This window comes from Neovison vison, chromosome 1 (genome assembly GCF_020171115.1).
Source record: "Neovison vison isolate M4711 chromosome 1, ASM_NN_V1, whole genome shotgun sequence".
NCBI classification, from domain to species: Eukaryota; Metazoa; Chordata; class Mammalia; order Carnivora; family Mustelidae; genus Neogale; species Neogale vison.
Window position 1 is genome coordinate 26,469,978 of NC_058091.1, and position 9,204 is coordinate 26,479,181.

The following is a 9,204-nucleotide window of genomic DNA, read 5'->3' on the forward strand; positions in this document are numbered from 1 at the left end:
TCCTTAAAAAAATTTTTTTTAAATTGAAAACAGAATTACCTTATGACCCAGGAATTGCACAACTGGGTATTTACCCCAAAGACACAAATGTAGTGATTCAAAGGGGCATGTGCTCCCCAATGTTTACAGCAGCAATGTCCACGATAGCCAAACTATGGAAAGAGCATAGATGTCCATCAACAGATGAATAGATTATGATGATGTGATACACACACACACACACACACACACGAACATTATACAGCCATCAAAAAAACAAAATCTTGCCATTTGCAGTGATGTGAATGGAACTAGAGGCTATTATGCTAAGCAAAATAAGTCAAATCAGAGAAAGACAATTATCATATGATCTCACTGACATGAGGAGTTTGAGAAAGAAGACAGAGTTCATAGGAGAAGGGAGGAAAAAATGAAACAAGACAAAACCAGAGAGGGAGACAAACCACAAGAGACTCTCAATCTCAGGAAAGAAACTAAGGGCTGCTGGAGTGGAGGGGCGTGGGTGGGATGGGGTGGCTGAGTAATGGATACTGGGGAGGGTATGTGCTATGGTGAATGCTGTGAATTGTGTAAAGCTGATGAATCACAGACCTGTACCCCTGAAACAAATAATATATTATATGTTAATTTAAAAAAATAGGTGAATACAGGATTCTATTAGTTACAACAATACTAAACCTTTTAATGAACTACATAGCCCACACAGGAGAACCTAAATGTATAAAGGAAACATTAGCACACCTAAACAGAGAAATTAACAACAGCAATACAGTAACAGTAGATTTTCACACCCCACTTACATCAATGGATAGATCATCCAGATGAAAATAAGGAAACATTGGCCTTAACTGACACATTAAACCAAATGGACTTAATAGATATATATATATAGATATATAAAACATCCTATCCAAAAACAGCAAAACACACGTTCTTTTCAAATACACTATTCTTTTTCAAGAATATATCATTTATTAGGTCACAAAACAGGTTTTGATATATTTAAAAAGATTAAAACCGGATCAACCATCATTTGAGACTACAATGCTATAAAACTGAAATCATAAAAAACCTTAACGTGAATTTTATGTGTGTGAACTTTAAATATGTGAATTTTAAACAACATGCTACTGAACAACCAATAGGTGCATGAAGAAATCAAAGGGGAAATCAAAAAATACCTTGAGGTATAAAGCACACACTTATCTTGATGAACGCGGAGTAATATATGGAACTGCTGAATCACTATATTGTATATCTGAAACTAATTAAAAAAAACACTGCATACGTTATCTACACTGGAATTAAAATTTACAAGTTAAAAAAAAAAACAAAAAACCTCGAGACAAATGAAAATACAAATATAACATCCTGGGCACCTGAGTGGCTCAGTTGTTTTAAGCGACTGCCTTCCGCTGAGGTCATGATTCTGGGATCCTGAGATGGAGTCCCACATCAGGCCCCATATCAGTCCTCCTGCTCAGCAAGAAGTCTGCTTCTTCCTCTGACCCTCTCCCACTCATGCTCTCTCTCTCTCACTCTCTCTCAAATAAGTAAATAAAATCTTTTTTTTTTTTTAAATAAATAATTTAAAAGAAAAAGAAAGAAAATACATCCAAACCCACGGGATGTAGCAAAGGCAGTTCTAAGAAGTTCGGAGACCAAAATTCATAGCATAGCAATAGGGGTCTACCTCAAAGAACAAGAAAAATCTCGATCTAACTTTACACCTCAGGGAACAAGAAAAAGAACAAATGAAGCTCAAAATCGGTAAAAGGAAGGAAATAATAAAAATCAGAGCAGCAGGGTGCAACTTAAGCAGTTGCTTAAGCACCTGACTCTTGGTTTTGGCTCAGGTTGTGATCTCAGGTCATGAGGTCACGCCCCTTCACAGCCTCTGCACTCAGCACAGACTCTGCTTGAGACTCTTTCTCCCTTTGCCTCTCCTGTCTGTGCCTTATCTCTAAAAAAATAAATCCTTAAAAAAAAAAAATCTGAAAAACAGTCTGAGGGGTTTGAAGTGGCGGTGGGGGGTGGGAGGTTGGGGTACCAGGTGGTGGGTATTATAGAGGGCACGGCTTGCATGGAGCACTGGGTGTGGTGAAAAAATAATGAATACTGTTTTTCTGAAAATAAATAAATTGAAAAAAAAAAAAAATCATCCAGGAGCGCCTGGGTGGCTGAGTCATTAAGTGCTTGCCTTTGGCTCAGGTCATGATCTCAGGGTCCTGGGATCGAGCCCCGCATCAAGATCCCTGCTCGTCAGGAAGCCTGCTTCTCCCTCTCTCGCTCCCCCTGCTTGTGTTCCCTCTCTTGTTGTGTCTCTCTCTATCAAATACATAAATAAATCTAAAAAAAAAAAAAAAATCCAAACAGAAAGAAATGAAAGAGACTGAAAACACAATAGAAAAGATCAAGGAAACTAAGAACTGGTTCTTGAAAAGATAAAACAATTGAATAATATTTAGCTAGACAAAGAGGAGGCTCAAATAAATAAAATCAGAAATGAAAGAAGTTACAACTGATACCAAAGATATACAAAGGATTGTAAGAAACTACTATGAACAATTACACGCCAACAAATTGGACAACATAGAAAAAAACTAATACATTCCTAGAAACATACAGACTTGCAAATTTAGTCATAAAGATATAGAATATCTGAACAGACCCAGTACTAGCAAGGAGATTGAACCAGTAATCGAAACCTCCCAACCAAAGTTTAGGACCAGATGGCTTTACTGATGACTCCTACCAAATACTCAAAAGATTTAGTACCAATACTTCTCAAACTTCTCCAAAAACTTACTTACAAACTTACTTCACAAGATCAGCATTACCCTGATAGCAAAACCAGATAAGGCACCACAAAAAAACAAATTTACAGGTCAATATCCCTGATGAACACAGGTGTCAAAATCCTCAACAAAATATTAGTAAGCCAAATTCAACATTACATTATAAAAATCATATGTTATGATCAAGTGGGATTTATTCCAAGGATGCCAGTATAGCTCAATATATGCAAATCAATCAACATGATACAGCACATTAGCAAAATGAAAGATAAACATATCATCTCAATAGATGCAAAAAGAATATTTGACAAAATTTAACATCCATTTATGATTTTAAAAATTATCAACAAAATGGGTATAGAGGGAATATACCTCAATACAAAGGCCATATACAACAGACTCATAGTCAACATCATACTTAACAATGAAAAACAAAGAAACAAAGAAAAAGAACAAGACAAGAATGCCCTCTCTTGCCACTTTTGTTAAACATGGTATTGGAAGTACTGGCTGGAGAAATTATACAAGAAAAAGATATAAGAAGGCATCCAAATTGAAGAAGAAAGAAAGAAAACCATTATTTGCTGATGACATGATATTATATAGTAAAATCCCTAAAGATTCCACCAAAAGAACCATTAAAACTAATTAACAAATTTAGTCAAGTTAAAGGGTACAAAATCAATATACAAAAATCTGTTATATTTCTATACACTAATAATATACTAATAATAAATAATAATATACACATAATATACATATTATAAATAATAATATACTAATAATACACTAATAATATCAGAAAGGGATATTAAGAAAACAGTCCCATAATTACATCAAAAAGAATAAGATACCTAGGAATAAGGTAAAACCAGAGGTGAAAGATGTGTACACTGACAACTATAAGATAGTAATGAAAGAAATTAAGATGACACTAATAAATGGAAAGATAGTCCATGCTTCTGGATTGGAAGAATTAATATTTTTTTAAATGTCCATACTATCCAAAGAATCCAGTACCCAAAAGATTCAATGCAATCCCTATCAAAATTCCAGTCGTATTTTTTTATTCACCACACCCAGTGCTCCAGCAATACGTGCATTCCATAACACCCACCACCAGGCTCACCCATCCCTCCACCCCACTTCCCTCCAAAACCCTCAGTTTGTTTCTCAGAGTCTGCAGTCTCTCATGGTTTGTCTCCCCCTCCAATTTCCCCCAACTCACTTCTCCTCTCCATCTCCCAGTGTCCTCCGTGTTATTCCTTATGCTCCACAAGTAAGTGAAACCATATGATAATTGACTTTCTGTGCTTTTCCAATAGCATTTTTCACACACACACAAAAGAACAATCTTGAAATTTTTATGGAAGCACAAAAGACTCCAACGAGCTAAAGCAATCTTGAGGGGAAAAAAAAAAATCTGGAGGCATCAGGTGCCCTGATTTCAAGCTATATTACAAAGCTATAATTATCAAAGTGGTATGGTAGTAGCATAAAAAGAAACATGATCTGTGGAACAGAAGAGGGAAGCCCAGAAATAAACCCACACATATTTGTCCAAATAATTTATGACAAAGTAGCCAAGAATATACAATGGGGAAAAAACACTCTTCAATATAAAGTGTTGGGAAAACAGGACAGCCACGTGCAAAAACTAAGACTAGACCACGACCTTATACCATACACAAAAATTAACTTATAATAAATTAAAGGGTTTAACATAAAATCTGAATCCACAAAACTCATAAAAGAAAACAAAGGTGGTAAGCTCCTCCACCTAACCTTTGAGGATGATTTTTGGGGGGATTTGACACAAAAAGTGAAAGCAACAATACCAATCTGGAAAGAACACAAAGATGTGGAGGCTAAACAGTATGTTACTGAGCAATGAATAAAACCAACAAATCAAGGAGGAAATTAAAAAATACAGGTAGACAGGGGTGCTGGGTGGCTCAGTGGATTAAAGCCTCAACCTTCGGCTCAGGTCATGATTGCAGGGTCCTGGGATCCAGCATAGAGCATCCGGCTCTCTGCTCAGTAAAGAGCCTGCTTCCCTTCCTCTCTCTCTGCCTACTTGTGATCTCTGTCAAATAAATAAATAAAATCTTAAAAATAAATTAAAAATAAGAAATACAGGGAGACAAATGAAAATGAAATGGCCCCAAAATATTTGGGACACAGCAAAAGCAGTTCTATGACGGAAGTTTAAAACAATCAGGCCTACCTCAAGGAACAAGGAAAATCTCAAATAAACCACCTAAACTTACACTTAAAAGTTAGAAAAATAAATCCCAGAACAAGTAAAAAGAAGAAAATAAAAATTAGAACAGAAATAAATGAAATAGGGACTATAAAAATGGAAAAGATCAATGAAACCAGAGATGGAATTTTGACACAATGAAATTGATAAACCCTAAATCAGACTCAGCAGGGAAAAAAAAAGAGGTTTCAAAATCAGACATGAAGGGGAAATAACAGCTGACACCACAGAAATATAAAAAGCCATAAAAAGGGATCATAGGGGAAGGGAGGGAAAAATAAAACTAGACAAAACCAGAGAGGGAGACAAACCATAAGAGACTCAATCTCAGGAAACAAACTGAGGGTTGCTGGAGGGGAGGGAGGTGGGCGGGATGGGGCGGCGGTGGGGGTGGGTGGGGTGGACATTGGGGAGGGGATGTGCTATGGTGAACCCTGATGAATCACACACCTATACCCCTGAAACAAATAATACATTATATGTTAATTTTTAAAACGTTATAAAGAGAATATTATGAAAAATTGTATGGCAACAAATTGGACAACCTAGAAGAAATGAATAAATTTCTAGAAACATATAATCTTCCAAAATTGAATCAGGAAAAGACAAAATTTGAATAGATGGATTCCTAGTAATGAAATTGGTCAGTAATGAAAAAACTCCCAACAAACTGAAGTCCAGGACTAGACAGGTTCGCAAGTGAGTTCTACCAAACTTTTTTAAAGAATTACTACCTATTTTTCCTCAAACTATTCCAAAAAATAGAGGAAGGAAAACTTCCACATTCATTCTATGAAGCCAACATTACTCTGATACCAAAACCAGACAAAGACATTACAAAAAAAGAGAACTACAGGCCATTATCCTGACAAATATGGATGTAAAAATCCTCAACAAAATCTTAGCAAACCATATTCAACAATACATTAAAAGGAACATTTACCATAATCCAATTCCACCAAGATCAAACTCCAGTATTAATCCCAGGAAGGCAAAGGAGGGTCGATATTCATAAAATATGATACATCACATTAACAAAAGAAAGGATAATATTATATGATAACCTCAACAGATGAAGAAAAACATTTCACAAAATACGTCTTTTTGTGATAAAAACTCAACAGAGTGGGTTTAGTGGGATCATATTTCGACATAATAAAAGTCAAATGTGGAAAACCCACAGTTACCATTATACTCAATAATGAAAAACTGAGAGTTTTTTCCTCTAAGATCAGGAATAAGACAAAGATGTCCAGTCTCACCACTTTTATTCAACATAGAACTGAAAGTCCCACCTGCAGCACTCAGGAGAAACAAGTCATCCAAACTGGTAAACAAGAAGCAAAATTGTCACTGTTTGCAGATGACATGAAACCATACATAGAAAACCCTAAAGACTACCAAAAAAACCATTATAGCTGATAAATTAGTTCAGTAAAGTTGCAGGATACAAAATTAGTGTGCAGAAATCTATAGCATTTCTGTACACTAATAATGAAGTAATCAAGAAATTAAGAAAAGAATCCCATTTTCAATTCTGGCAGAGAATAAAAATCCTAGGAATAAACTTAATAACTAAGGTGGTTAAAAAAAAAAAAAAAAAAACCTGTCCTCTGAAAACTATAAAACGCTGATGAAAGAAATTGAATACAACGCAAGTAAATGAAGAGCTATTCCATACTTGTGGATTGGAAGATTATTTTTTTTTAAGATTTTATTTATTTATTTGACAGAGAGAGATCACAGGCAGAGAGGCAGGCAGAGAGAGAAGAGGAAGCAGGCTCCCTGCTGAGCAGAGAGCCCGATGCAGGGCTCAGTCCCAGGACCCTGAGATCATGACCTGAGCCAAAGGCAGCGGCTTAACCCACTAAGCCACCCAGGTGCCCCTGGAAGAATATTATTAAAATGTCCATACTACCCAAAGCAATCTGCAGTCAGATTGCTTTGGGTATCAGGGACAGGAACAAGGTCAGACCCAATAAGGTGGAAAACTGACTCCAGCAGAAGAGGAAAACAAGCGTGAGGATCATTTAATGAACAAGTGGTCTTAGCATCTTTAAGTTATTTGGAGGTTGGGATGGTAGGAAAACACCATTACAAAACTTGCACTGACCTACTACCTCCTGGATGGACTCAAATACATTATGCTAAGTTAAAGAAGCCAGACACAATTGACTACGTACTCTAGGATTCCATTTATATGAAATGCAAAAAAAGTCTGTATTAACACACAAGAATATAGGTAAGAGGTTGCCTGGAGCTGGTGTGCGGTGGTTATGGGGCTTAACAGGCATGAAAGATTTTATTAGAACAATGAAAATGTTCTAAAACTGGATTACAGTAATGGATGCACAACCCAGTAAAAAAGTTTTTACTTTTACAGAGAAGTCCTTGAGTTGCACACTTGAAATCGGTGAGTTTTATGGTATGTATACTTCAATAAAATCAAAATTGGGGCACCTGGGTGGCTTAGTCAGTTGGGTGTCTCAGGTCATGATCTTAGGGTCCTGGGATCAAGCCCCGAGTCTGCTTCTCCCTCTCCCCCCACCACCCCACTCATCCTCTCTCTCTCAAATAAATAATAGCTTTAAAAATAAATATAAAATCAAAATTAACTCTGGCAGCGAAATAAAAAGGAACAAATGAATCTTTGGATAAGCAACATCCAGGAATAGCCACCTGGAGAGTTGCAATGTCAAGTAAAAGGCAGGTGACAGGGAGCAATTGAGATTAAAGCTTGTTTATCAGGTTGGGGCTGGGAGGACAAGGACTAGGAGGACTATTTTGAGCACTGGTCCTTAAGTCAGAGTTCACCTCTTCGTGCACAGTGCTCTCTCCGAGTCTGCTCCTATAAGCCCAAACTGCTGATACCATGTCCTGCCAATAGTGCCCTGAATCCACTTCCCAGGCTTCTCTCTGCTGAGAAGCTCAAGGCCTCCCGCAAGCTGGTTACTGCTGCAGGCAGGCAGAGACCACAGAAGCAAGCAGCTTCCCCTTAACGCTGCTTGAACTAAGAAAGCCATCACTTTCTCTGGTGGACAAGGGGAAACGACCTGGTGGTCCTTTGTGGGAGTGATTAATGCCAAATCACCCCAGGCATTGTCAACAAACTGCCTTCATGGTAATACATGAGATTTAGAAGGTGAGTAACATCTGAGTTGGCAATGAAATCATAATGCTCTTCTCCAGTTCCAACATATTAATGGCGTTGGTATCAAAGCTTCCAGAGCTTTCAGCCATTTTGAAGAGGGAGTCAAATGGAGGTTAACCTGAAAACAAAGTCGCCGTCAAGACAGAACCACCCTCAATTCTGAGGGAAACAATGGACGTGGACCCTGTGGGATTTCTCCTCGGACCCTTGGGCACTGGCCCTGCAACTGGCCAGTTCCAGAGAGCAAGGTTCCTGGCAAACTTAGCCCCCAAGAAGTTGCACGTCCCTGTGGGTCTCCAGAAACACCAGGAATTCCGTAGCTCCTAGCTCCGCACTGTTCTGCTCTTGCCTCAGAGCTTAAAATTCCCTCCAGTTCCTCCCAGGTAGTGGCTAAATGCCAGTATCTTTGAGGGGGGTAGGGAGGGGAATGGGGTAGGGGGACTAGGAGGAGCTTCATCTCTTGTTAACTCCTGAACTTCTTAAGTTGATTTTGCTGATTCCAAGTGAATAACAAAGCTCCCAGGGATTTAAAAAAATAATAATAATAATAATTTAAAAAAATTTTTTTTAAATGGGTTAAAGTGGGTTTCAGGTTTACTTGGCAAGGGAGAGAATGGTCAGAGTGGGGAGGCAGTTCTGGGAAGAGGTGATTGATTCCAGAGGGGAAAGTAGAGAACAAATCCTGCAGACAGTTTGCCTCTCTCTCTTCCTCTCAGCGGTTCAGTTCTGGAGTGCAGTTGCGTGGCCTCACCTGTCATGAGGAATTTATCCCCAGCGGTCCCACGAGATCAGGAGCTTCAGCGGAGAGCAGGGATGAAGACAGCAGAAATGCAGAGGTTTTGCAGCCTAAACCAGCCCAAACTGGTGAAGAAGGAAAATTATTAAACGTCCAGGAACCAGAACCAGTTCACATAGATTTTGTAACTTACACACACATTATTTGAAGCACAGTGATTTTCTCACAGAAGCCATATACCCTTTAGAAGCTGTCT